This window comes from Neomonachus schauinslandi, chromosome 11 (assembly GCF_002201575.2).
Source record: "Neomonachus schauinslandi chromosome 11, ASM220157v2, whole genome shotgun sequence".
Lineage (NCBI taxonomy): Eukaryota > Metazoa > Chordata > Mammalia > Carnivora > Phocidae > Neomonachus > Neomonachus schauinslandi.
The window spans coordinates 38,158,801-38,185,565 of NC_058413.1; the positions used below are offsets into that span (position 1 = coordinate 38,158,801).

General features: G+C 50.1%; 1 protein-coding gene and 1 non-coding gene across 4 annotated transcripts in view; both read right to left on the bottom strand.

Annotated features, from left to right (window-relative positions):
• NAV2 (neuron navigator 2) overlaps window positions 1–26,765 on the bottom strand; it is a 394,949-nt gene that overhangs the window by 328,057 nt on the left and 40,127 nt on the right. The gene's annotated exons all lie outside the window — the stretch shown is intronic.
• Window positions 16,920–16,991, bottom strand: LOC123326310. Its single transcript, XR_006541014.1, has one exon. It is a non-coding gene; the product is annotated as a small nucleolar RNA SNORD45 (small nucleolar RNA).

Here is a 26,765-nt window from a genome sequence, read left to right on the forward strand (position 1 = left end):
GTCCCCTGGGATGCTCCACATTTTCTGTCAGCAGGGCACAGCCAGGTATTTATCCTAAAATGTCACCGCCTCCCGAATCCGACAAGCCCTGAGGTCTGGGTAGCCCGGGCCATCGTACCTTGATTCCTGAGCCTTTTCAGAATGACTTCTGCCAAGTCATTCTTTTTCTTTTCTTTTTTTTCCTTAGAAGCATCTAGGTCTGGCAGCCCGACGCTAGCTAGTCCACACCAGGACCCACCTTTCCCTGTGCTACATTCTAGAATGGCATCTCAGGTGTAGCCTGGAGAGAAAAGGTGTGAAACTCTGGGCTCTCCCACAACAGTCTGGTTGGAGAAAGATTCCAGGAAAGGATTAGGCAAATGCAGTCCTGACATAGTACAGCAAAGGTGCATAACATCTGCTAATGTTACAGCACATTAAAAGAAGCTGTAAAATAGTAGCTTTCAGTTAGACAGGCCAAACATAACACAAGAAGTATGAAAAGCAAGGTGCCATTTTTCAAACAAATAAGTTCATTATATGAAGAATCAGCTGAGGTTGTTTTTGCATCTTGTTATCCAATGCAGTGCCTGTGACTTTTTTGGGAGCATCTTTAAAGAGCACAGTCAGTATGAATTCCAGCTTATTAATGATACCTATTCCTTACTGAGCTCTTATTATGTGCCAGGAAAATTTCAAATATGGTTTCTTATCCTCACACCAGCAATACAAGGTGAGGACGTGCCCCATTTTACTCAGAAGGACGCTGACATCCACGAGGGTAGCTAACTTGGCCAGAGCGCTGGCTGACTTCAGTGCAGAATTAGGGTCCCCTTGAAACCATCAGATAAAAAGCAAATCACAAAAGCAAAACCCAGAGAAGAGCCTTCTGATTACATTTTCTCCTTGGGCTGGAGTCAGGCTTCCTGGGGCAGAGTGGAAAAGGCTGCTCTCCTAAGCCCTCCCAGGAGTGACGGGCGGTTATTTTTGAAAACGGAGGAGGGAAAAAGTACCTGCAGCCTAGATGGTTCTTGCATGCTAGAAAGAAAACTAAGCCATTGTGAGAGGCGGGAGAACAGGACTCGATGCGTATTCAAGCTGGCCTCACGTTTTTCTTCTCCCCCAAACAAGCCAAACGGCAACAGAGATCAACACCCGCGGGCATCCCCAAGTATCCCAACACAGTGGGGGCGGGGGTGCAGACCACGCTGACCCCGGACGGCGGTGAGGGCGGCCGTGAGGGCGCAGACGTACTCGCAGGACGCAATTCCCAGCATGTGCAACCCAGGAGATTCCCAAGAATTTGTAGGTGGAAAGGACTGGGAAAAATTGCGGCCCATTCCCACCCCCCTTCAATCGTTCACACACACATACACACATCGACTTTTCCTGGTTTAAAACGAGGAAACACCAAGTACGAAATGCATTTCAGGGGTTTTCCATCATGGGAAGACAATTCCCAAAGGGGACGGGGAGCAGGGTGGGGGATAAAAACTGGAACAGTGCCCCCCCCGGGAGTGAGGGGATCTGCAGTCCACCTTACCAGCTTCATGGTGGTGTTATTTTGTTCCCAGCGCCACAGCATCACGCTCATCTTACTTCAGGGCGAGGAGGGAAGGGGGGTTGGAAAAAGGAGAAAAAGGGGGAGGGGGCCGAAGCACCTGCCCGCGCGCCCGGCAGGTCCGGCCGTCCCGTCCCGTCTTCGTCTCCGCCCCGGCCCCTCCGGGCATCCCCGGCGCCCGCGGCCGCCTCGCCCCCGCCCCGGCCGCTGCCGCGCGCACGGGGGATGGAGGGGGGGAGGAACCCTGCCCGGAGCCCGGCGCCCGCGCTGCCCGGCTCGCGTGCCTCCCCAGCTCGCTCCCCGCCGGCCTCCCCGCCTCCGCCAAATCAAACAACTCCCCCTGCGTCCGAGCGCCCGCGCCTCGCAGCGCGGAGGCCGCTGGGGCCGCGACAGGGGTGGGGGCGGGAGTCGGGGCCGCGGGACTCCCCGCCCCCTCGCCGGCCCGCGGGCCGCTCCGCGAGGCCCCCCGCGCTCGGGTGGGCCTGTTAGCCCCCCGCGGTGGGGGGTGCGGGGTTGGGGCAAGACAGTTGGAGGGGGAGGTACTTAACTCTTTCGGGGAGGGCGCGGGTAGGCGGGGCAGCCTTCGGCACAAATGGAGGGGTACGAGGCGGGGAGCGGGGGGCCCGCGGGGGGCGCAGTCTGTGGCTCGCGGGTCCTCAGCCCGGACACGGCCCGCACCTCTCTCACGCGTGCTCGGCTCCGTGTGCATTTGCTCTCGGCACCGAACTCACCCAAGTTGTCTGACAGTAGCCACCCCGGGATCACCCCCTCCCCACCAGCTGAAACTGTAACTGGGATGGATGCACCATCACCACCACGTCCAACCCACCGCGCGCGCGCGCGCGCGCACACACACACACACACGCGCGCACACACACACACACACACAGTCGCCCACACCCTGCCCCGGTCACCGCCGCTCCCCAGCAACATGTATTTCCTGCTACGTGAAGGACGGGGCTCGAGTGTTTTCAAACACACCTGGCCGCTGCCACAGAAAGGACATCCACGGCCTTCGGGGAGGAGGAGGGGGCAGGCGATGACAGGGGAGGCAGACGGGGGGAAGAGGTTGTGTAGCCCTTGTTTCCTCTTCTGCCTGCCCCACCTGCCACAGGCTCTTTCTCTGGGCCTGCCCCTCTACCTTGTGTCTTCTTCTGAGACGGGGCGGGGGGGGGGGGGGGCGGGGGCCCCCCCCCCCCCCCTCCAAGCCTTGGCAGCGTCCCCGGCAACTTTCAGTACCCTGAAAAGGCTCAGGAATCAAGGTACGATGGCCCGGGCTACCCAGACCTCAGGGCTTGTCGGATTCGGGAGGCGGTGACATTTTAGGATAAATACCTGGCTGTGCCCTGCTGACAGAGAGCTATGATGAGAATTCATGGAATTGCTTTATTACACATTCACCTCAGTAGTCAAAACTGTTCAAAGTGAGGGGAGGTGGTAACATGGGTCCTAACCTTTTAAAAGTGATCTTCCAAACATGCCAATTAGATCAAAATGTTGCTCTGCCTAAAGCTTTCAGGATTTGGTTTCCCTTCACAGATGAAAAATCCCAACTCTTTTTATGGCCTACAACTTCATCCCCCACTCTCTTCCTTTTGCCTACTGTGCTCCAGCCACTGCGGCGGTCTTTCTTTTTCTCAAACACATTGAAATCCTTCCCACCTCAGGACCCTGGCACCTGATAGTGCCTCTCCCTGGGTCACTGTTCCCCCTAGACCTGCCTATGCCTCATTTCTCATGTCACCTCCTCAAAGAGCCCTTTGACTTCTTATGTAGTGACCCTCTCCTTCCCATATTCTTCTGTTACTCTTGTCTTCCCTTTGTTCTGTTCACTGTGTGAACGTAGCTAACTTATATTCTTGTTTATTGTCTGCCTTGTCCCACTGGGCTATAAATTCCATGAAAGCAGGGGCCTTGTCTGTTTTGTTCCCCCATGGTAACCCCAAGTGCCTGGAACAGTGTGTGGCACAGAGTGGGAGCTCAGTAGATGTTTCCCAAATGAAAGTGTGTTGACAATGTCCTAATTTCCTGCAGCTTCCTCTGCAACAGGACAGAGCCAGACCAGGAACGCACATCCCACATCCTGCCTGAGCCCTGACTGAGACTGAGTGACTGCAGAAGACCCTGTTATGTGCATCTCCATGCATATTTCTGGAGAGTGAAACATAAGCAGGGATATTTGCTGCTTAAAGGGAAGGGGTATCTCCTAGGGAAACACAGAAGGAGGGCAGCATATGTCATGTGAGAAAGCATATTCCATATTAAAGTATATTCTTGCATTTGGAAAACAAGACTTTTAAATAACTATTTTTTTCCTCTGATAGTAAAGCTGGACAAAATCTTATTGGCCAAGAGAGCAAAACACGAGTTATCTATCACAGCTGTGTTAAGCCAGGGGTCTTGGTGCTGGGTGGGAGGATGTGCACTCCAGAAACCTCCTGGTTGTATGAAAATACTGTAAGACTGGGCATTTGTGCATTTTCTGGGGAAGCATCTATAGGTTATCACATTCTCTACGATATCCCAAAACATGAAAAAACTACACATCCTCAGAAAGTCACTGAATGAGCAATTAGTTCCCCATCAAAATCTCTGCTGGTCAAAGATGGAAAATACCACTCATGGTACAAGGCAGAAGCAGGGGGTGGGGGTAGAGAGGGTAACGAGTTTTCATTAAAAAGAACGAATCCTGTGGCTTTCAGATCTCACACGCTTCAGACCAGAGGTATGCTAACTCATGGAGCAAACATCCGTTGAACATCTACCCTATGCATGTACCCAGGGCTGTGCTGCATACTGAGAATCAGAGAGGCACATACACCCACCATTGCAGTGCAATGTGACAGGTGCTACAAAGGAGGGCCATATGGCGTACTTCTGGGCCATAAAGAAAAAAAAGACTATAACCAAGATTGGGAAGCATGGAATAACTTCACAGAGGTGACACCGATCAGCATCTGGAAGGAAGAAGGCAGGTTCGACAAGAGGAGGAAAGCACCCCAGGAAGGTGGAACAGCACGTGCAAGGGTATAGAGAGGTGAAAACGCTTGGCAGGTATCGTGTGGTCAGAAGGAGGAGATCATGGGGCAGGAAATGGGGCTATTTGTAAGGCTGGAGCAGGTTAGGTCCCTGTAAAGGGGATCCTACCCTTCATCCTTATAAACCAGGGAATGATCTGACTCCCCATTTTAGGAGGACCTCTCTAGTAACAGCAAGAAGGCAAGTTTGAAAAGGTGGAGGCTGGAGGGAGGGAGACCAGTTAGAAGGCTGTTGAAATCATGCAGGGGATAAAGAATGAGGACCTGGATAAGGAGAGGTGTAGAGAAAAGGACACCGGCAATCCGTTGATGCAGTGGGTGGCTCCCAGGGGTCATGGCTTTGAGTTCACCCAAGCAGGTGTCAGGACCGTGCAGATTTTGAAACAGAAGCACCTCCTAAAGACCTCCTACATCTTGGAGAGCTATTCACCATGCCCCAAGCTGCCTCTCCCAGCACCTTTCTTCTCCTTCCTCCTATTTCTGTGATCTTCCACCAAGTCCTTTGATGGGAATTAAGGGAAAGAGATCAGCCCATGCTGACCACATGGGACAAAGTGGTGGGAACAATGCTTGTGAAGGTCTGCCCTGAATGTGTGGTCTTCTTCCTCCTAACAGTGGGCCTCTTCTTTCAGCTCCTGGCTTTCTGACCCATTCCTTAGACCTGCCTGTTCAGTGCTGACCCTTGCAGACAGTGACCCCTAGCTTAGCCCAGCTCCCTGGTCATGACCTCTCTTGTACTCTCATGGTAGCCACAAGGTAGGGCCCTAAGTCCCAGTATTGTGCAACCCTTGGTGGCACTGACACCCCCTCCCCACCAGAGGCTGGATCCGCCCTTTGCTGACAGTGTCCTGCTCCAGACCTTCCCATCCCCAGCACCCAAGGGATGTGCCCCACATCCCTCAGCACTTGCTTCCTTCCGTGTCTGTCTTCCCTACTCTTAGACTTCTCTGAATTCTCAGCACCTCCCCAGGTAGGGGAGGCATGTGGTAAGTATCTTCTGAATGAAAGCTGGAGTGTCTCTCTTGTTCCTCAAGGCAGAAGGAAGAGGGCGAAGAGATTCAGACCAAAAAGCAGGGTTTGAGGCCTGGCAGCCGCATCCCCAAAACCTGTTCATTCACAGACCTCCTTTCCCTCACCTCTCAAATGGTGATCTGTAAAGTTCCTTTTCTCTCCTACATTCTGCAAGTCCAGGCCCTGTCTGATAAACTAATTTGTGTCCAGCTGTTAAAGGCTTAATGTGTTTCCCAGATAACATATTCCAGCTTAACAGGGGTCTTCCACTCCCTCAGCCAAAGCAGTGACTAATGGGGAGAAGTTCAGACACTGCGGGGGCCAGCCCGGGGAACATCAGACAAAATGGGCTCTCTAGACTTCCCCGAACGTGGGCTGAAGCCTTTCCACCCACACAGGACAGACGTCAGCTTTTACACGGCACGAGGATGACAAAGGAAAGACCAGGAGCAGTGTGCCACCCCAGAGGTAGGGAATAAGCTAATAGCTTAACATAGGGAGTTCATTATTTTTTCCCCCAAATAACTGGGCTTGAATAATAAAATAGCACAGAAGAGTTTAGCATCATCTGACAGAGGAAAATCCTAGCCCTATTAGCGGCTATTTATTAAGTATGGCACAGGGCACCTTTCAATTACTCATCACAGTAATGCTAAGAAAAGTGATTTCCCCCATTTTGCAGATAATGGCTCAGAGAGGGAGAGTGACTGGCTCTGTTAAATCAGCTCCGAAACCGCCAAACAGGAGCATCCCTGGAGTAGGCCTGCCTGCCCCCTACCTCTGTTGTGTTCATGGTATTGTCATACTACACACAGGAAAGGAAGTCTCAGAAATGCCATCTCTGAGAGGATGAAGACCCTCTGCAAATAGACATTTTGGCAAGTGGCTTTAAGGCTTATTTGAAGTCTCCTTCCCTTTCTGGGAGGGCCTGGAAATCTTGGATATGGAGGAAGACAGATAAAAATAAAAGACTCTTGGAAGGTACACAGCTGGCAGGCTTTTCAGGAATTGAGAGTCAAATTTACATAAAGCACTAATCCTTCCTGAAGCAGAAAGCTGGGACCAGGAGGGTGAGCCCCCCGAGAGGTGCCCTCTCCCCTCCACCAGCCTTGGAGGGGAGTGAGCCCCCTGCCAAAAGGTCACTGGGAACATTGGGGTCTGCGGGGGGTCCAAGGCGATTGGAGGGTTTCAAAGTAAGATGTATGGCTTTCAGGAGGGCAGACACAATGTCATACTGACAAGCCCACAAATGAATGAATACGCCCCTAGAAAGGGCTGGGCTGGGCTGGGCTAGGCTAGCAAAGGGTTTCTCTCCCTCCCCCACCCCTTTTCTTTTTTTGTGAAATAAAGAATTATGTAAAGGCATCTCGCCTTCAGTGTGTTCCCTGACCGGGGTTTAATTTGTTGCTTTCTGGCTACCCCCCACAATTCACTTTCTTCCTTCCAGTGTTGGGGGGTCAGGGTCTGAGTGGGGCAGTGTCTCCCATGGCCCCTGCCCGTGTCCCTGTGGGCTGCTCACTCACTCTCCCTTGCACACTTTTGCTCAGGCTGTTCCCTCAGCATGGAAGTGCTTTTCCTTCCATTCTCTGCCAAATGATATCATGTAGGTCAGGATCCAAAGCAAAATTAACTTAGTTGGTGAACTTGTCTTCGAACCCTTCCCTTTGAGAACGCCTTCTCCTCTCCTCTGGGGTCCCCAGCTCTTTGTTTCCGGCTTCTCACCAGCCTTTGGAATCCTCCATCTCCTTCTGCAGTTAGGGGTGGGTACACTCACTGGCTGTTTTAAGTGTTAGTATTGATATGAGTATTATTACCAATGGATTATAAATTGCTTAGGAACAGGTACTCCGTCTTCTTCATCTCTGTACACTCAGAACAGTGTTTGGCTTATTGTTGGTATTATCAAACGGAATGAATATATTCAGAAGGTCAGGACTATAGGGGGCTTAAAGTTCATCCAGTCCCCCTGACCCTCATAATTGTCCAGGAAACTCTGGGTCCCCTCTATAGGATACCTTCCGCTACACTGCGTGGAGTGCACTATAAAGAAACCCAACTGAGTTGGGAGGCTGGAAACAGGGCACGACAGCATCTCGGGCAGGCTCTCAGAAATCCATGGTGACCTGGCCAGACTAAAGATACACCTGCTTGCTGGGAATCTGGATACTGGACATTTCCTTTTAAATCCTACTAGAAGAAGAACTTTTGGAGAGTGAGGATTATGTCTTATTTTCCCCTATAGCCTCCCAAACACTGCCAAACATAGAAGGAGTTTAGGGCAAAAACTAAATTTCAGGAAGAATGAATGAATAATTAAAGACCAACTTTAAAGCTCTGGGGAAAGAAGCTTTTGGCTTATACAAAGCAGCCAAACTGGTCCCAAGCAGCCTAGGACACAGTTTGGAAGAGCAGGCATGCTTTTCCCTCAGACCCCAGGGTTGCCAGGTACCCCTGGTATTTATTTGCTCTATTCAACATCTCAGGCCCAGGGGCTCCTCCTCCAGCTCCCCGCCCCCCACTACTTCAATGAAGCAGATAAGGGTGGAAATTGTGCAATCTTTGGGTGACCTCTGACCCCCCCTTTGAAGGACCGGCCCTCACTCCTCCCTCTTCCTCCTACCCTCTGAGGGGTTGCATCTCCTGCTCGGACCCCAATGAGGTGTCAGGGCGTGGGGACTGCAGACATTTGTGGAGGTAGCTTGAAGACCAGTTTAGGCCTATCCAGCCCACTCAGTTGGGCTAGGGGTCATGTGAGGTGAAATAAAAACTGTTCAAAGCAAAAAATAAAAAAATGAAAAATGAAAAAAAGTTTTCAAAAATCCTGCCACAGAACTAAGGGCACAGAAATATGGATAGCTATTGTCAAAGCACTTAAGGACGTTAAATGGTTTCTAATTTTTGTTTTCTGTTCTGGTTTTGCGACCGAATGATTCAGAGACACGGTCTGGAATGGAGTCGTCCTCAAACTCTCGCTGGGTTGCGTTGGTTTGTTTTGTTTTCGGTGGTTGTGGTTTGGTCGGGGAGAGGGTGATGTGGTTTTGTTTACTTTATTTTCCCTGTGGGATCAGCCCTTTCATTCTGGGCCAGTTCTGGTCACTAGGGATTAAGGTTAGCAATTTAAGAGGCAGCATCTTTCCCAAGGGGCTGTGGTCTACATTTCTGGGGCACTGTTGAGGAACTCAGCACCTCCCTAATAAACTTGTGCTGTAGGAAATTCCAGTGCTTTTCATGATTAGGAGATGAAAGGAACACACATGCCCTCAAAGTGGGTTAAATATTATTCCCCAGTGGTGGCTCTGGAGGCTTTTCCCTTGGAACAAAGGCAGCAGGTAAATTGATTCCACTTTTGTTAGGCAAAGGCAGCAGGTAAATTGATTCCACTTTTGTTAGGCATCTTGATTTCACAGGAGATTGCCACACACACACACACACACACACACACACACACACACACACACAACCGAGGGCCTCCTCCTTTCCCCCGGCCCAGCAGAGGGTACCTGTGACGAATGCCACTAGGGTGACGCTCAGGGCTGGCACTGTGGGTCTGGTGCACATAAGATGAGGGTAAACAGGAGGAACCAGATGTCCGAGATGCACCGGCCGAGATAGTGTGTGTACACAAACACCCTCTATTCCAAAGTCAACAAGGACAACCCGGGAAATCCCAGAATGAGGGCGCCATTGTTTAGCAAAGGAAAACTCTCAGCACTGCTAACGACTGGCTTTTGGCTTCTGTGCAGGCCCATGAAACGGCTGCCGTTGATCAAACGGCCTTGGCCCTTCTGGGCATTTCTCGGATCCTAGCACACAACTAGCAGAGCGGTTCTTCCCAGCCGGCGCCCTTCCTCCCTGCACATGCTCCAGTCAGATGTGGACACAGAGAACTTGCGACCACCTAGTTTCATGTTTGTCAAAGCACTTCCACGTCGGTTGCCCAGGTGGTCATTCTTAGAACCATTCTGTGTACTAAGCTGGATGGCGGCATGATCCCATTTTCCGAGGAGCACAGAGAGGTTAAATGAGCTGTCCAAAGTTGCACAGCGGCTTAATGTGTCTTAGACCTACGGGCTCCGACCTAAACACCCTCTCCATGGGTTCTCAAGACACGTGGACTTCACATAGTATTTTGTTATTAACAACAGTAATAGCAGCAGCAGGACCTAATACCTCCCTCCATAAGTGCATCTTCTGGGCCGTGTGCCATTCTGAGAGGTGTGCATGTAAAATCTCATTGAATCATCATAGTAACCCTGTGCTACCGGTGTCAAAATTACATTTCACACAGGGGAAACCAGGCACAGAAAAGTTAAATAACTTGCCCAAGGTCACAGAGCTAGTAAGTGACACTGCTTGGATTTAAACACTGTTTAGCTGCAGAATCAACATTCTTTTTTTTGAAGATCTTACGTATTTCTTTGACAGAGAGAGACACAGTGAGAGACGGAACACAAGCAGGGGGAGTGGGAGACGGAGAAGCAGGCTTCTCGCGGAGCAGGGAGCCCAACGCGGGGCTCGATCCCAGGACCCTGGGACCATGACCTGAGCTGAAGGCAGATGCTTAACGACTGAGCCACCCAGGCGCCCCGAGAATCGACATTCTTTACCTGTGTTGTTCTGTCTCTCTGTGTAGTGATATCGTAATCATAAGGTGAGCCCAAGGTCAAAAGTAAAATAAATACACTTCACTGAAAGGGTTTTTACAAATAATAGGTGCCATGCCCAGTTAGTGGGGTCTTTTTTTTTTTGCTTGTTGTTTGGTTTGGTTTGGTTTTAATGATTGCTGCCACTACGAACTTCCATCAAATGCATGAATTCTTTCTCGGATCGTGCAATTGTAGATAGTATTTTAAATACCTCTGTGACCTGCAGCAAGTTGTAAACCTCTCTGCATCTCAGCCTCCTCTTCGTAAAATGGGTATGAACATACTTACTTCTAAGGATTATTTTGAAAATCAGGTGAGATACTGCATATGAAGGCCCTTGAAAAACCATAAATTCCTAGAACTAGTTTCCCAAAATTAATTGACGGGAAACAGACCAGAGTATGTTCAACAGCCTTACCTATGTGTCCTCACTGTAGGACTTTTGGGACGCTTACATATGCCAGTGAGCACCCTGGAGCTCTAAGCAGGCAACAGGAAATGGAGTAACTCCCAAATTTACTTGACTGCAGAGCCCTTTGGGTAGAGCACTTCTTAAGCTACTACTCCAAGGAACCCACTTCGGGATTGGTATCCCACAGGGTGGAACCCGGGATGTATTTCCTAGCAGGTTCCCCTCCTCAGCAATATTCAAAGCAGCCTGAGTCCCTCTGAAGCCACCCCTAGATCTGCTCCCCTAATTTTGAGACCCTGCAGCAGGAGACTTAAGCCCGCACTTCTATCATTATAACTAACAGGCCAAAGACCACAGGATCTGAGTGATGAGACAATGGGGGCCTTGGGGCTCTAACATGACAAGAGAACTCAGATGACCCCACTCCTGTGTCCTACACACAATCTGGTTCTCTCAGGCAGGCTCCTGTGGAGTCGCACTGAAAGCCAGTCATTCAGAATGTGTCGCTGGACCCTGACACAAACCCGAGATTTGAAGGATGGCCTTACTGATAATGAATCCCCATCCTTCCAGCATGGAGCAGATGGGAAGGAATAACAATGGGATTGGCTCTACACAGGGGGCACAATGGGAGGAGGACGTGTGCCTTTGCTCTGACACTGCAGTCCTACAGAGGTAGGCGTGGAGTGTCTGAAATAGCCATCATCTTATTCTGATAATAAGGATCACTAACATTTACTGATCATTTGCATACTTAGCATATCCCAGACGCTAAGCTATTTATATAAATCACCATCTTTAATCCTCACAATAACTCTCTGAAAGTAGTACCATCTCCAGTATCCAGAACAGGTTAACAGAAGCACAGAGCTGTTAGGTAAATTACCTATGGTCATGCAGCTCATAATGGTGGAATTCCAGCATGGGTTTGTCTGAATCCATAGCCTTGTAGCCATGGTCCTAGGCCTTATAGGTCTTCTAGAGCAGTGGTTCTCAAAGTGCGGTCCCTGGTCCTACAGTATCAGCAACACCTGGGAACTTGTTACATATGGAAATTCTTGGACACCACCACAGACCTACTGAAAGAGGAACTCTGGTAGGACCCAGCAGTCTGTGCTTTGTTGTTGTTGTCTTATAAGGCCTGCAGCTCGTTCTGATGCCCACTAAAGCTTGAGAACCACTGCTCCAGGGGAAAGAGCTTTGTACCCAGGCAGTGGCCTCTCACTTGAGAAAGCCCCAGAATGAGTCACCTGGCCCATTATCCAGTAGCGTCACCCAGCAACAAGCAGGGCACAGAGGGGCAGGGTGCAGGGCCAGTGGTTATTCCAGGAAGAAAAAGTAATAGGCCTGGCATTGCAGGGCAGTAGGGCCAAGACCGAACAGGAGGGAGAGCTGAGGTCCAGGGTGAAGGTGGGAAAGGCCAGCATGAGGCACACCTGCATGGAAGATGCCAGGCCATTTCCATCCCACGTCCTGCCCTCCCTCTTCACAGGGCCACAAGGTTCACAGTGGGCTGGGCAGGCCTTCCCGATCCCCGAGTTCTCTCCCTCCCCGGGCGCACACCCCCACTTGGCAAGGCCCCCACCAAGAGGGTCTCCTGCCTCTGCCTGAACCCCTGCAGTGATGGAGAGCTCACTGCCCCCAAGGCGGTTCTTCCTCCTTCTGTGGAGATGTCTGCGTGTTTCCTTGCACTCTTCCTCACCATTCCTCCCTGTGTCCCACCGAGGCCACCCTGAACTAGCCTGCCTCAGGGCGGCCCTTCAGATATTTGACAGTGCCCATGCTCCCCGGGTCTTCTCTTATCCAGGACAAAGGCCTTGGAATAACATCAGGCAAGCTGAGCAGCTGGCCCTGGGCTGCCAGCCTGGCCACACCGTCCTCAAGGAGGGGCCCAGGGAAGGGGGCGCGGACTGCCTTTCCTGATCTTCTTCCTGAGGAGGGCATGGAAAGCATCAGCCTGTCCTTCAGAGAGTTCCTTGAGAAAGCAGAAGCAGGGGGGCCATGTTTCTCCAAGACCCACTTGCTGTGCAGTGAGGGAGGCGCATCCTGGACTGGGAAGTTCCTCCGCACGTGCCCAATCTGCAGAACCCGGCGGGGCCCCGCTCCCTGGCATGTCCGCCTCCTTCCTGGGACTGTCAGGGTTCCACCATCCCCACTAGAACCCATGGCTCCTAGAGGGGGTACACATCAGGCTGTGTCAAGGCCCCGCCGTCTCTCTGCGGTTGGCAGGGACTGACCGCTCTGCAGGCAAGAGATAGTGACGGGTCTGATGGGTCTGTTTTCATTGGACAGACTTGTAGTTATCTTCCCCGAGGAAGCCAAGGGTGGGGGGGCTGGGTTGGGAACTTGGAGATCTGGGCTACAGGCCCTCAAGGTCCCAGTGCAAGCTCCCAGTGCATCCTCCAGAGACAAACTGCTTGAATTCAGAGTCTGGTCCACCCTGGCTCTCTGTGTGACCTGGGGCGAGTTATGTAACTTCTTTGTGTCTTATGACCTCATCTGTTTGTTCATGGAAGTGATAATGGTGCCAGCCTCTCCACAGTGAAGCATGTGAAACATGCATGAACATGGGGCACGGTAGTGGGCACCCGATCCAAGCTCATCGGGTGTTTATTGCTCCTATTGGTCTACTGTTTTATACAACTTGGTTAGGGGTCAAGTTATACATGACTAGAGCCTTTCTAACTTTACAAAGACTTTGTTCTCTTGTTTGATTCCAATAACTCATGAGATGGCAACGTCAAGATGTACCATGACCATTGTATATGTGAAAATACTGAAGCCCAGAAAGGTCAAGTGACTAGTCCAAGGTCACACAGCAGACCCATCAACGGATCCCAGACCATCTGACCTCCCGCCTTGGGCTCCTGAGGCCTGGCTATGGTGGACAGTTTGATTTATACTACCATTGCATTTCTTCTCATATCATACGGCTGTCTTATTTTCTAAAATCAAGAGCTGGACGTGTGATCTTGGACATAAAACCCCCAGTCTGGACAGTACACAGGCTCCCCTGTCCCGCACCTCCCAGTTTCTATCCTAAGGGGCATGCAAGGAAGAGATTCCTCTGTGTCTTCACCCCTGGCCCTGGCTCCTGGGCCAGGACTCGTCTAGTCCCTGCCTGGTGTGTAAGTGTACAACCAGGCTCACTGCCCAATCCAAGGCTCACTGTCTGACCCTGAGCCAGAACTTGAAGGTGCACGGTATCAAGTCCTCCTGGAGACCCCCACAGGATGCCCCCTGCAGTGCACCTCCTCAGTAGCCCCCTGCAATGCCCCCAGGAAGGGGCCTACACTCACTTTTGCAGTGATGCTGATCCAAGCCCACTTCTCCTAAGGCTTCTCGACCGGAGCAAGGCAGGGTGGGAATGTGGGGTGGGAGAGTGTAAACCTGACTGCCCCAGATGCACTCCTCTAGCTTGCCAATGCCAAAGCCCTTAGAAGGAGATTCTGGGAGATTTGTGCCTGGGGCTGGGAGTCGCCATGCTCTATTCAGTGGCTCCAGAAATACCAGAATTTTTCCACCATGTCCCATCTGGGCCCGATAAGCACCATCCCTTCAGTGTCTGCACTAAGTGGTTTGCAGGCTGTCTTGGCTGTGTGTCCCTGGGAAGGACAATTTATCTCAATGTTCTTCCCCTCGCTCTAAGAGATGCTTCTCTCCCTCCTCAAGAGATATTAGGCATGGGCTCCACTGAGCACTTATCATCCAGGGAAGCTCCGATGACATCAGTTTCCTGAGAGCTGGACAGTTCCCCTCACTTCAAAGCCTGACTTTGCTCCCCCTCCTCCCCTGGTCCTCCCCACACCCACGTCCACACTTGGATTCATCCTGCAGACCCCGACAGCACATGGAAGTGGGTTCTCACAGTCCTCAGTGTCACTCAGAGCGCAGCTTGGTGCCGTTATCAGACACAGCCAACGGGGCGGAAAATGTATAAAGAGGGCCGCCTTGTTGCAGATGAGTGGAATGGCAGGGGTGGAAAACTAGCTACAGGGCAGAACTGTTCTTACATTTATTAACGTATGCAACAAATATTTCTGAATGACCACTAAGTGCCCTGTTCTTTTCTGGGTGTCGGGGAGACAGAGTGTTGAACAAGACAAAAGATTACACACAAGGGCAGCAAAACCGACAGGCAAGGAAATGTATAGTAAGTACCAGAAGAAGTATAGCCAGGCGAGGGAGAGAATGTGCCTGGGGGTGCGGGGGGTGGTGAGTACTATAGAAAGGCAGCTCAGAGAGGCTTCTCCGAGGAGGCACCTGCCAGCAGAGATGCAAACGAAGCAAGTGAGCCCCGTAGCAGACCTGAGGGGCCAGCATCAGGGGCAGAGGGATAGGAGAGCAAGGGCCCTGAGCAGAACCCAGTCAGGGCGCTGCTCAAGGACAGTGAGAGCACCGCTGAAGCCAGAGCAGAGAGAGCAGGACAGACGGGGAGAGCAGATGATCTGGAGAGGAAAGTCGTGGCCAGCACACGTAACGCAGGACTCTGCACACGCCAGCCCTTCGTGTGTCCCTGTCGGCCCGTGAGCTAAGAACAGTGACGACATGTTGAAAGGGTTGGAAGAAAAAGGTGATAGAAATGAAGACCGCGATGAAGACAACGAAGGAGAAGAAGATGATGGCGATGTGACAGACTCCTATGTGGCCCGCCAAACCTGAAATATTTACCACCTGGCCCTTGACAGAAGAGGTCTGCTTGTTCCCCAGTACAGAGGCCTGAAGGACAGTGAGCCACCCCGGTTTTATTTCCAGCGTCACAGGAAGCCACCACCGGCGGGGGCCGTTCTGAGCAAGGATGTGGCACAGCCCAAGGTAAGCGTGTCAGCGCTCACTTGGGGGCCCCTGTCGGGGGCGGTCGTAGGGTCGGGCACCCGGTGCAGGCAGGAGCTACTGTCCCGCACGGTAGTGAGAGGACAGTGGCTCTGTCTGCGGTGGGGCAGTGGCTGTAAAAAGAAGGGGCTGATTTTGAGACACATCAGCAGAGTTAGCACACTGGATACGGGATGTGAGGGAGGGAGAGGAGCGAAGGACGACTCTTAGCTTTTGAGGCAGAACAACTAACCAAGTGAGCGTTGGCGCCATTTCCTGATGTGCAGAAGACTAAGGGAGGGGCAGCCGGCAGGATGGGTTTGGGAAATCAAGAGTTCTAGTTTGGCCATGACCGGGCCGAGATGATGAGTCGACATCAAAGTGCAGACATTTGTATATACTTTTATAGGCACACGCATGTTCAAAACACACACACGCATAACATAAAGGATGATGATGTCACTGATGCTATTGGAGAAACAGAAAGAAAGCAAGAATGCATGGAAGACGTCCTCTGACGTGTGAAGTATTCAATATTCATTCCCACAACAATCTGTAAGGAAGAGTCTCTCCATTTGTCTCTCCCACTTTACTGATGAGAAAACTGGGGCTGAAATTTTCCCAAAGTTGCACATGGAGCTGGAAAGCGGGAGAGCTCGGAGGTGAAACCAGGAGTCCCCCGTTCCTAAACCCACATGTACCAAACAGCACAGCACATCCATGCCCACTCAGGGATGCAGCCGTCCTTTCTTGGCGCCTACATGTATTTGGGCATTTTTATTTGGGCCACGTAATGGACAAACCGAGTCCTCCTGGTTTCCTGGAATTGATTCTATAGACCAGACACAATAAAATGTTCTTGTTTCCTACCTCTGAATTTAGCAACATGGAATAAACACATTTTTGCTACAATATTTTTTCTTATTCGGTCCTTCCTAAATTATGAAGTGATACATGCTTATTAATTGAAATAAAAAATACGGAAAAATAGGAAGGGAGGAAATTAGTAATGTCCCCAGCCCTTAAGTATTGCCATGACTGAATATTTCTGGGACTTTTTAGAGGCCGCACCTGACCTATTGTATAGTTAGCAACCGTTTCTGGGGTTCAGAACTGTGGGCTCAGAGAGGGAAGAGGACCCTAAAGGAACCAACGAACTATATGACAGAGGAGCCAGGTAAGAATAAAAATGTCTGACATTTATTAAAACAACATGTAGATGTGTGTCAAGAATCATGCTACGTGCTCTAACTGCATAACCTTATGTAATTCTCACACCCCATTTTACAGTTGAAGAAACTGAGGCTTTCATCACTCCCAAGCAGCAGAATTGAGACTTTAACCTGGGGGTAATGAATCCCAGAGCAGGAGCTCTTCAGTCTCATGTCATTCCATGCCTAGGGACAATTAATGCCCACCAGAAGGCGAAAACAAATATTGTTTGTTTGTTTGTTTTACCTAAGGTTTGAGTGTAATTTTAGAATTTGCATCAACTTTGGATTCAGCTAACACATGCCATCACATCACCGACCTCAACAAAGATTTCTTGAACAAATAAATAAAAACTAAAATCTGATAAATCCAGAACAAAAGGAAGGAGAGGAAGACAGAATAAAGTGGGGCAACCCAGGATAGACTAATTGAGTCAGCCACTCACTAAGTATTTATTGAGCACCTACTACGTGCCAAGCACCGAACAAGACAGTGGGGACCAGTGGTGAACATGACAGACTAAAATCCTGGCCGCCTGGTGGATTTTAGTGGATGGATCACCGTGGTTGGCTAAATCTGGGGAAATACTCAGAGTGGCTTCCCCTCAGCCCCTAGAGGTCTGCCTTATTTCACTCTGGGGCACGTGGTCGCCCTGTGCCAACCAACTTGTTCTAAAAAGCAAAGAACTGGGCGCCTGGGTGGCTCAGTCATTAAGCGTCAGCCTTCGGCTCAGGTCATGATCCCAGGGTCCTGGGATCGAGTCCCTCGTCAGGCTCCTTGCTCAGTGAGGAGCCTGCTTCTCCCTCTGCCCCTCCCCCTGCTTGTGTTCCCTTTCTCACTCTTTCTCTCTCTGTCAAATAAATAAAATCTTTAAAAAATAAAATAAAATAAAAATAAAAAGCAAAGAACTTCAGGAATACAAAAACCTAATTACAGGGTGCTTCTATTTTATTCTTTAAATCAAACCTTATCTAACTTGTGCTTCCATGTCATCTCTTACTAGCTTATTTCTGCTCAATTTCCAACCAGGCCCACTAACTGGAATTTTTTAACCTGAGGCTATGGCCCTCCAGGATCTCCATGGATAAGAGGATGTTATAGAGATATATTTTCTGCAGAGGGTCAAGGGGCACGAAGGAGAGCAAGGGTCCATTGCTTCTATCAGATTTTCAAAGGAGTACATAACCTCAAAAAAAGCAAAAATCTACGGCTCTAATCTTTTTCCACTTCAGTGGTATTTCCCATAGTCTGTGAATGTTGATTCTTTCCCCCTGTAACAGTCTCTCCGAGGGCTGAGACTGAGTGGCATTTGGGGTTTGCTTGCAGAAACTATGCGAGTGCAGCATTGGTATTTTTCCAGGCACGGCATAAAACGGAACTTAATTCATTCACTTCCACATTGACACAAGGGGGAATGTTCCAATTCCTCAGCCGCTGAGAAAGGCGATGTCCCCCACCAGGCTTCACACAACCCTCTTCCACTTGATTATTATTTGAGTCTCACCCCTGGCCCCAGCTCCACACTGCAGGTCTAAACCATTTCCCTGAGTACACACAGTCTTAGACTCCTTCGGGCCAAAGAAAATAACACTGTTCTGATAGTCGAAGGCAAGAACAGGCTTCCTAAGCAGGTTGTTCATCTGCCAGAATTCCTGCTCACTATGCTTATTCTTGAACTCCAGATATCAATCACCATCTCTATAGGGTAGAGAAATGGAACAGAAAATACAGATGGTCTCCTGTTAGTTCATTTTGTTGAAAGCAAGTAGCACATTCAAGTGGAACATTTAAGAGTCAAGGTCTTTATGAGTACTCATTCCTTCATTGCCTCAACAAATATGTATCAAGTGTCTCCTGTGCTCCAGACACTTCCGAAGTGCTGAGGACACAACCATGGACAAGACCAAATTGGTTCCCACCCTCCTGGAGTGTATGGCCTCGTGCAGGAAAAGAGGCATCACAAATAAATAGAAATGTGTTGAGAGCTAGGATGATAAATATGAATTGCTACTGGGGACATGTAACCAAAGACCCTACATAGTATCACAGTGTTGAACCACAAGGAAGACGTCCCTGCTGAAGTAACAGATATGCTGCAGCCTGGATAGAAGTTGCTGAGGCCAGGGTGCATGGAAGGAGAAGAGATTAAGAGCCCTTGAGGCTTGTGCAAAGGTCCTGAGGCCAAAACTGGTACAGCGTATTAGGGGAACTGGAAGAAAGCCTCTGTAGCTAGAGCACAAAGTGGAGCCACAAATGGCTGGAAACGAGGCTAGAAAAGAAATAAGGGTTCTGTACAGATAGAGCCTTGATTGTGCTTGTGGGGATTTGGGTCCTAATCCTGACAGCAATGCGGAATCATGGAAAAGTACGGAGGAGGTGTATACAACATGATTAGATCTGAGGTTTGGTTTTGTTTTGTTTTAAAGCTTTTATTTTCAAGTCATCTCCATACCCAATGTGGGGCCTCAACTCACAACCCCAAGATCAAGAGTCACATGCTCCCCTGACTGAGCCAGCCAGGCACCCCTAGATCTGAGGTTTTAAAAGATCATTCTGACCACAGTGTGGAGAGTGGACCAGGGATGGGCAAGACCATACATGAGGAACCAGTTTCAGAGGCTTTTCCAGGGGACCTGGGAGGAGAGGCTGGGGGTTTGAACCAGGGTGAAGGTGGTGGACATGAAGAGAAGTAGACTTCCTAGGAGAAAACAGGGAGCATGAGCCCACCGACTTGATGGTGGGTTAGATGTGGAGGTGAGGAGGAGGGCAGGATTAGTCCTCTCATCAATCATTTCTGCTTGTCTCCAAAGCATTTCGAGACACTCCTTCTGACCCTGCCTCCGGGAGATGGCTCTCTGAATGGACACTGCCGTTGGGGCGATAGCATGCCAGGGATAAATCTGAAAGGAGCCACAAATTCACGAGGCTCCAGGGACACTGGTCATTGTTATGTGCATCGAAGGGGCCACAGCTGTCCCCACCTGGAGCCTTTGTGCTGGTAATTCTACTGCCTGCATCGGGATCCCCTGGTCTTCCCATGGTTGGTGCTTCAGATCTAACATTATGGTCTAACATCACCCCCAATTGCTCTCGAACGCATTGCCCTGTTTTACTGTCTTCATAGCACTTGCCACTCTGAAATAAACTTCTTAATGCATTTGCTTCCATGTGTGGTGTCTGCATCTCCCCACAAGAAGGTGAATTCCATGACAACAGAAACTGTTCTTCTTGTTTCTCCGTGCCTAGAATAGTGCCTGGTGCACAGCAGGTGCTAGGGATAAGAAGATGAAGCAGTAAACGACTCCCCAAAGTCCAAAGGCCCCCCTGAGTGTCCTCTCCCTGGGCCCTGTGGACATCCTTGGCTCCCAGCCTTGGCATCGACTGAGCAGCTCCTGGGCTCAGGTGCCCCACGAGCCCTTGCAGACTCACTCTGAACCTCCACCTGAACCCAGGGCCCAGGTGAGTAACGGTTCTCCAAGAAACAGCACTCTCATGGGAGTTTCCTTTGCTTTGTTTCCCAAGAACTGCCAGGGCTGGTATTTTTCCAAATTCCACACCTTGGGGCACGAAGCAAACTCCATAGGACCCCGGGACGGAATTATGTACTCCCGCACATGACTAAAAGAGCTCACAAGCAAACATTGCTGGTGCTGCTGATTCATGACTATTTCTTTTTCTAGTTTTCCCTACAGATCTCAGGGCCAAAGTCAACTGCATTTGTAGTTCATAGCTGGTTTTCTTTAACCCAGGATATTAGACAGGATTCGGTTCTCCTAGCTAAATTCCTTCTTGGAAATGGCTCTTAATTCTTCTCTCTTGGGGCTCCTGGGTGGCTCAGTCATTAAGCGTCTGCCTTCAGCTCAGGTCATGATCCCAGGGTCCTGAGATCGAGTCCCACATCGGGCTCCCTGCTCAGTGGGAAGCCTGCTTCTCCCTCTGCCTGCCGCTCCCCCCTGCTTGTGCTCTCTCTCTCTCTCTCCAGCAAATAAATAAAATCTTTTTAAAAAAATTATTCTCTCTTACTCTTCTAATTTTATTTTTGAAAAGATGCATCCTAACATGAAGATAGGGACTGCATTCAGCAGAGGAGAAAGGAACAGGACATGGTGAGGCCCAGCCAGGCTCCTGCAGAGCCTACCAAAGGGACGAGTCAATGCCGAGTCACCATGAACAGTCAGTTCTCAGAGCTTGTGAGTCAGTGGCTGCTGGGCATGGGGCTTCTGGTGACTTCCACATGCCTGAAATCTCCCCCGACGCCAGGAGGGTAATGACTAACAACAGACATCGCTGTCCAGTGATGAGTTCACCTGAAATCATAATATGGTGCCTGTAGGATAAGATGAGCTGTCATCTGACAAATCTTCCGTGTGGCCCTGGGGGTTGAGTTGAGATGGGACAAAGGATGGGGTCCTACAACCGCTGGGTCAGGCTGGGTACCTTTCTCCAACCTGCCTCTCATGGCAACAGTGTCTAGGTTCACACACTGGCAGATGTGCTGAGGCCGCTGGTGAAATAAAGTCAAAACTCTGTGGTAAAATCCTAATTCACATGCTGGAAGTCTCACTGAATGGGGAATATTTTTCTCTTAGAAATTGCCTTTCATGGGGCTCCTGGGTGGCTCAGATGGTTAAGCGTCTGCCTTTGGCTCTGGTCATGATCCCAGGGTCCTGGGATGGAGCCCCGCATCGGGCTCCCTGCTCCGCGGGAGGCCTGCTTCTCTCTCTCCCACTCCCCTGCTTGTGTTCCTGCTCTCGCTATCTCTCTCTCTGTCAAATGAATAAATAAAATCTTAAAAAAAAAAAATTTAAATATAAAATGTATATGATCTACAAAACCAATATGCTAGTTTTTATAATACTAATGTTCAACATTTACTATATTTGTCATTCAACATTAGTTACAGATGTAAAAAATTTTGTAAGCAGGTAATTTTGATGAATTAAAATAATTAAAAAAAATTTTTTTTTACATTTTCTAAAATAGGAGCGCCTGGGTGGCTCAGTCGTTAAGCGTCTGCCTTTGGCTCAGGTCATGATCCCAGGGTCCTGGGATCGAGTCCCGCATCGGGCTCCCTGCTTCTCCCTCTCGCTCTGCCCCTCCCCTGCTCGTGCACTCTCTCTCTTTCTCTTTCTCTCTGTCAAATGAATAAGTAAAATCTTAAAAAACAACAACAGAAATCGCCTTTCAGGAAATAGAGGCAAATGGTAAGATAAACTTTTGGGGGGAAATTAATAAAATTCAACTTTGAGGGACGTTATGGAAGCCTGAGCTCAAGAGAACAGCAGTGCCATTTGCAGGCCAGCTTGCCATTCCCGAGCATTTTCATCTGCTCTGCATCACTGCTGATCTGCGTCTTCTGCGTCTGGACCCCCATATGGTAGTAGCAGTGATTTTTTGTTGAATCCTCACTGTGTGACGAGCACTTTATATATGCTATGTTATTTTATTCAGTTCACATCAAAACCCCTTTAGGTGCGTGTCCATTATTGCCTGTATTTTACAAATCAGGAAACTGAGGAATTAGACATGAAGCGACTTGCCCAAGAAAATCAGGCTCTTGGGGCACCTGGGTGGCTCAGTCGTTAAGCGTCTGCCTTCGGCTCAGGTCATGATCCCAGGGTCCTGGGTTTGAGCCCTGCATCGGGAACCCTGCTCGGCAGAAAGCCTGCTTCTCCCTCTCCCACTCTCCCTGCTTGTGTTCCTTCTCTCGCTGTGTCTCTCTGTCAAATAAATAAATAAAACCTTAAAAAAAAAAAAAAACAGGAACATCTAGCTCTTAAGTACTGCATGTGGGAACCACCCCCGTCCTAGACACCAGAAGCCCCGCTCTCATCTGCTGCCGGCCTCTGTTCAATCAGAGGATCCATTTATTCTGTTTACAAGGTCAGGAAAAGTGTAGTTGATTGGTTTTTATTTTTTTTCCCCAGAAAGGCTTTCGCCAACTATTTTTTACAACGCCGAATTAAATAATCCCCAAGCCTCCGTCTCTTGTTATCAGTGAGAGTGTTGCGCGACACTGACTCCAGAGTATCTTCCAGGTCCAAAGTTTATGATTTTATTCTGATTCATCACACAAAGCATCTCCTTCCTCTCAAGGGGGGAACAATCTTAATAGGCTCTTTAGAATACATAACAGCAATTCTCCGTAGACAGTGGATTCCTACAAAATCCCCAGAGGGGGTCATTAATTAAGATCGACACTCTCCTGGGCAGGGAGAGTGTGAGAAGGTGGGCAGAAGAGGCGGCTCTGCCTTCCTGGGAAAATCTTGCTCCCACTCTGGCGGCCGGCTGGGTCTACTCACAGGTGACTAGCAGCCGTGCCAATCCCTGGATGCATGGGATTAGGACCACTAACCTGTATGTGTGTGTGAGGGGAACCCTTAGGCCCCCAGGTCTGCCACCTATTTGCCCTGCAGCGAAGTAGAGAGGGTTCCACGGACTCCAAGCGGGAGCCCACCCACCAAGGACGCTTCCCACCCGCCCATCCTGCCCTGCCCAGGCCTGGGCCCTCTCCTCGGTCATCAGCCCTCGCTGAGCACTTGGCTGACGGCGTGGCAGCACAGTTGCTCTGAGGAGTTGGCATGAGTGAGAAAGGGTCCCTGACCCTCACTGCCTCTCGTAAGAGGCACTTCACTTTCTACCACGGCCACTGCTCCTGCTCGCATGGCCCACTCCACACTTCCTCTCGCTCACTGGGCTCCCCTCCTCAGCTCCTCCCGCCCCCTCTATTCCTCACAGACCCCCACTGTTCCCCCACCTGAGAGAGCTCCTCCTCACACGTTTCCCTCAGAGGCCTCGCCTCACCCTTCTGGTCTCAGTTCCAATGTCCCCCCACCCCCACCTTAGAGAGGCCTTCTCTGGCCTTCCTTCTCTCTGCCACTTCACTCGGTTTTATGCTCCTCACCCTCACCGTGACTTGAAATGATTTTCCTTATGTATCACTGCTTGTCTCCACGGTGCTAAAATATAAGTTCCAGGAAGGCAAGAAGCCCCTCATCTCGTTCACTGTTGTGTCCCCCCGTGCCTCGAACGGAAGAGTAGGTGCTCAGTAAAGTGCACAAATTCCTCACTCATCAGGTGGAGGGCAGGCTTTTATAGCACAAGGCTTCCGTGACGATGAGGGACCGTGGATTTTCAGGGTTTGTCAAGACTAGGTCCCGATAACAGCGAGTTTAAAAATTCTTACTGCCATCAAGAGAGGCAGCATAGACCAGGGCTCAAGTCCGCAGGCCCCGGAGTGTGAACGGAGTCCTCACAGCTACTTAGCTTTTGGCCTTCAGCAAGTGATTGAACCTCTCTTAGCCACAGTTCCCTCATCTGCACAGGAGAGACAATAATGGTCCTAACTCCTTGGCCCCTGTGCGGATTACATAAAACGATCCACGGGAAGTGTTCAGCGGACCCTCTAGCGCATACTGCGCCCTCCGTAAAGGTAAGCTATTACTATGCACCAGAGAGAGGGCCCCACAAGTTCTGTTACTATACGCCCCCTGCGCACCCTATAGCCTGCAAAGCACTTTTCCATAAATCCTCCCTTTACTGCTTCTGAAACCCTGCTGAGGGCCAGGAATTACCCACTCTTTAGGCTCAGAGCTGCTTGCCTGAGAGCCCACAGCTAGAGGGATCTCCCAGAGCAGAGGACAGAAGGCCTCTGATTCAGGAATCCAAACTCTCCTCTTGTCATCACCATACTACGCTCGCTTTCTCTCCCAACGTACAGCCCCAGACAGAATCTGAAGACATCGTTAGGCCCCATGTGGAGAAACCATGCTTGCTGCTTGAGGATCCCTGCTCAAAATAAATGGAAGCCTGAGGCCTCTGCACACTCACTGAGGCCAACTGTGTCTCTCCCAAGCCCGCTCCCCTTCTGGGCCGGTTGAGGGTTTGGCAAAGTCACAAAGGCAGATGGAACCACTAGAGCAGGCGCAAAGTTCTGGTGCTCTCCCAGCTTCAAGGCACATCAAAACCACCCGGTGTTTGTGGGGGCGGGTCAGAGCGGGGCAGTGAAGAGGTCATCGGAGGCCTTTCCGACGACTTCCAGCAGGTGTGGCATATTCGCTGAGCCTATGGATCAGCCAGGCCTCGCGGCCCCTCCTACTTTGCCCCCCTGCCCTGCCTAAGCCCCTGGCCCTTGTCCTCAGAAAGGTTTTCAAAGGTGCCCTGACTAGCCCTTGGCAGCTCTTCCAGCACCAGGGACAACTCAGCAAAGAGACTCCGGGCCTGAAGTCCAAGGAATCCAAGGAGCCGGGCACAAATGACGTGAGGGGGAAAACAGACTGCACTTACCAAAAAGAAACTGGCGCCCCGTTCAGTCTTTTCAGCTCCCAGCGGGAGCAGATTTGTTGTGACTAATGCATCAGGCTTTAAATAGTTTCAAGCGGCATACAGATTAGCCCAAGGCGCAACGGAGGCAAGTGCAAAGTATCTCCCAAAGTGCAAAGTTCCCGAGAAAGAAAAGACTGCCACTCTGGGAAAAGGCTCACCTGCTGGCGGAAGCCCACCCAGTTTAATTCCCGAATAAAGCAGCAGGCACAAGGAGCTGCGGGGATCAGGAAATCACAGGGAGCCAGTCAGATTCGATGGGAGAGATTTTCGGTTCGGTCCTGCCATCCTCCCCCTCCCAAACCCTTCATGATTGTTCCCTGCCCAGAGTCTACATTTCCCAGCATTACTTTCTAGGACCCTTATGAACTGGTCCTCTACTGGGTTGAATGGTGTCTCATCAAAATTCCCTCTCCTCCTGGAACCTCAGGAAGTGACCTTATTTGGAAATAAGATGTAATTAGTTAAAATGAGTTCATCATGGATTAGGGTAGGCCCTAAATCCAATGACTAGTGTCCTCATAACAGGACCACGTGAAGACACAGAGACACCCCAAGAGAATGCCATGTGAAAACGAGGACAGCATTCGGAGCACCACGTCTACATGCCAAGGATCACCAGCAACCTCCAGTAGCTAGGAGAGAGGCATGAAGCAGATTCTCCCTCAGAAGGAAGGATCCTGGAGGAACCCTCCAGAAAGAACCAACCATACTAATGCCCTGATTTTGGACTCCTAGCCTCCAAAACTATGAGAGAATACATTTCTATTGTTTGAAGCCACCCTGTTGTGGGTTTTTTTGTTTTTTTTTTTTTTTATGGCAGCCCTGGGAACCTAACACAGGTCCCAAGCTACATGTCAAGCCTTAGTCCCATCAAAGTCACCCTCCTCACACTCCCTGTATAAGAGGTAGCTGTTACATATTTTTAAAAAGTGACAGAGTTCAGGTCTATCTTTGCCTTATTGGCCGCCGTGTGACTTTGGGCAAACCAATTCACTTCTCTTATTTTTAGTTGTCTAATCTATACCATGAAGACAATAGAAGGGTGGTTGTGGGAATTTGAATGAGAAAATATGAGTTTAACAAGAGGGAGGCTAGATCAGCCACAGAATATCTCTTGGGGAAGGCATTACATTTGTTTGGAAAATAGAGCCAAATAAACCTCATTGCAGGAGGGTTTAGATCAAGAAACTAGGGGGCCCTGTCGACTAACATGATGTATTGGTGGTGTATAAGTTGAGTGGTAAAAGCTGGCTGATGAAGAGTGAGAAAGGTAACATTCACAGGGAAGAGTCCAGGAGATAAAAAGGGCCAATAAGAGTGAGACTGAGGGAAGGTGGGAGCAACACCTCTCCACACCATGATGTGACTAGGGAGTTGGGGGGGGGGGGTGGAATAGAAACATCTAATGGATTTTTCCAGTTATTTGTGATGACGTGTACAAGATAAGCCCATTCCCCCCATCTCTTCTACAAAATATGCAGTGAACTCTAAATTGGAAACCAACAGTTTTATGGTCATGGATTCTTTGGGTTTGAATTTGGAGAGGTACTGAGTTTGGAGGCTGGGTTGTCATGGGGGTAAAGTGAGGAGAGCCCACACCAACACATGAGCTGGAGAACCAGGGGCCTGGGGGCATTTGGTTTACCCACACATGCAAATAGGCAGCATATTGAGGGCACTTTATGAACATAACACATAAACATTTGCTTCAGCCTCAGTCCTCCCCTTCCTGACCATGACTTACTCCTGCCTAAGTTTGGGGTGACTTC